Source organism: Silene latifolia, chromosome 1 (genome assembly GCF_048544455.1).
Source record: "Silene latifolia isolate original U9 population chromosome 1, ASM4854445v1, whole genome shotgun sequence".
Classification (NCBI taxonomy): Eukaryota; Viridiplantae; Streptophyta; class Magnoliopsida; order Caryophyllales; family Caryophyllaceae; genus Silene; species Silene latifolia.
In genome coordinates, this window is record NC_133526.1 from 77,641,188 (window position 1) to 77,643,637 (window position 2,450).

Genomic DNA, 2,450 nt, shown 5'->3' on the forward strand with positions numbered 1-2,450 from the left:
GCTCAACACCTTGAAGAAATAATCAAAAGCTTGTTCGTTATCATTATAAAGCTCTTAAATAGACCTTTGCCCTTGTTGCCATTCTTGATCAATGGCATTACCAATGTAGGGATTAAAAATCCCTTCAAATTCGTCGTCCCAAAGACCACAAACTTCATTAAGTTGATCATTGAAAATTTCTTGATTTGATGGAGACAACTCTCCCAATTTCTTCTCTTGGCCAATGAGGCCATCCTCTTCTTCTTTGCTTGATTTTGATGAGCTTTGCAAGCTCTCCTTGTCATAATTCACTTGCTCTTTGAAAGGAGCATCTTCAATTTTCTTCTTCCATTGGAGTTCCGATTTCTTCCTCTCATCCTTTCGGCTATAATGATCAATCATGAAACACGGTTCATGCAAACGGGGAGCCCTCATAGTCTTGTCAAGATTAAAGGTTATGCTTTCATCTCCCACTTCTAGAGTGAGCTCACCATGTTTCACATCAATCACCGCACCCGCGGTGTGTAGGAAAGGTCTTCCTAGAATGATCGGAATGTTGGAATCTTCCTCCATATCAACAATGACAAAGTCCACCGGGATGAAAAACTTCCCAATTCGTACGGGGACATCTTCCCATATCCCTAATGGTGTCTTCGTCGATCTATCGGCCATTTGGAGTGTGATATTGGTGCATTTAAGCTCTCTCATCCCCAACCTTTTACTCACCGAGTACGGCATGACACTCACACTAGCCCCTAGATCACATAAGGCTTTGTTGATCGTTGTGTCGCCAATGGTACACGGTATTGAGAAGCTTCCCGGATCCTTTAGTTTTGGAGGTGAACTCCCTTGAAGTATTGCACTACTCACCTTGGTGAAGGCGATAGTCTCAAGTTTCTGGATTGACTTCTTCTTTGTGAGGATATCTTTCATGTATTTCGCATAGGCCGGCACGTGATTTATTAATTCCGTGAAAGGAATCGAGACTTCCAAATTCTTGACAATTTCCATAAACTTTCCAAGTTGATCATCAAATTTGGGATTGGCTTGACGACTTGGAAAAGGAAGTCTAATCACAACGGGCTCCTTCTCCTTGACCTTGTCTTCATTTTTCTTTGAACTTTCTTCCTTTGATGATTCTCCATCTTTGGAGTTTTGCACAATTTCTTCCTTATCACTAGCTTCCACAACTTCATCCTCAACTTGCTTCTTCGGTGCTTCATACCTTGTACCACTTCTCAAGTGAATGACACTAACCGTTTCATGTCTTGGGGGATTACTTTGAGGTGGTAATTGCCTCTTTTGTCTTTGTGAGCTTGAAGATGCTAGTTGAGTCAATTGGGTTTCCAATATCTTGGTGTGAGATAGGATGTTGTTGATGGTAGTTTCCTTTGCTTGGCTATCTTTTTGCATTTGAGTGAAAAATTCTTGTTGATTCTTTTGCATTTGGAGGACCGCTTTTTGGACATCAAAACCTTGGTCATTTTGGTGGTTGTATGGATTTTGATTTTGGTAACCTTGGTTTTGATTGTAAAAGGGTCTTTGATTTTGGTTTCTCATGGGTGGTGGAGTGTATGTTGTTTGAGGGTTTTGAACATTTTGGCTTTTGTATGAGAGATTTGGATGGAATTTGGTGTTTTCATTGTAATAATTGGAATAAGGGGTACCACTCTTGTATGCTTGGAAAGCATTCACTTGTTCATTTGTTCCCCTACATTCACTTTGGTCATGTCCCAAAGTTCCACAATTCTCACATATCCCACTTGGGATTGATGAAGATGCCGTCATGGCATTAACATGATGCTTTGGTGATTTTGAGACTTCTTCAAGTCTAGCCATAGCTTTTTCAAACTTCAAATTGATTGTGTCAATATGAGCACTAAGTTGAGCACCCAATTGAGTAACGGAGTCCACTTCATGCTTTCCTCCTCTAGTAGCCATGCGAGGTCTACTATATTGTGAGTTATGGACCGCCATTTCCTCAATCTTGTTCCATGTTTGATTGTCATCAACTTCGGTGAACATTCCATTTGATCCCATGTTGAGAATGTTCCTTGAATCTTCATATAAACCATTCCAAAATTGTTGTACCAAGAACCATTCGCTAAGTCCATGGTGAGGACATGAGCGACAAATTCCCTTGAACCGCTCCCAAGCTTCATACAAAGATTCTTCATCCCTTTGCTTAAAACCCGTAATTTGAGCTCTTAGCATGTTAGTCTTTTCCGGTGGGTAGAATTTTTTGTAGAAAGCTAGAGCCAACTTCTTCCAAGAATCAATTCTGAGAGTGGCCTTATCAAGGCCCTTCAACCATTGCTTCACGGTGCCAATTAGAGAAAAAGGAAATAAGACCCATCGAATTTGGTCTTGAGTTACACCGGTTTGAGAAATCGCATCACAATAGTCACAAAAGGTTTCCATATGAGAATGAGGGTCTTCACTAGGCATCCCCCCAAATTGGCTCCTTTCGA

The 2,450-nt window shown here is 40.9% G+C and overlaps 1 non-coding gene across 1 annotated transcript; it reads left to right on the forward strand.

Annotated features, from left to right (window-relative positions):
• Positions 1-2,086: 2,086 nt before the first annotated feature.
• LOC141625290 (small nucleolar RNA R71) lies at positions 2,087-2,193 on the forward strand. Its single transcript, XR_012535082.1, has one exon. It is a non-coding gene; the product is annotated as a small nucleolar RNA R71 (small nucleolar RNA).
• Positions 2,194-2,450: the final 257 nt, after the last annotated feature.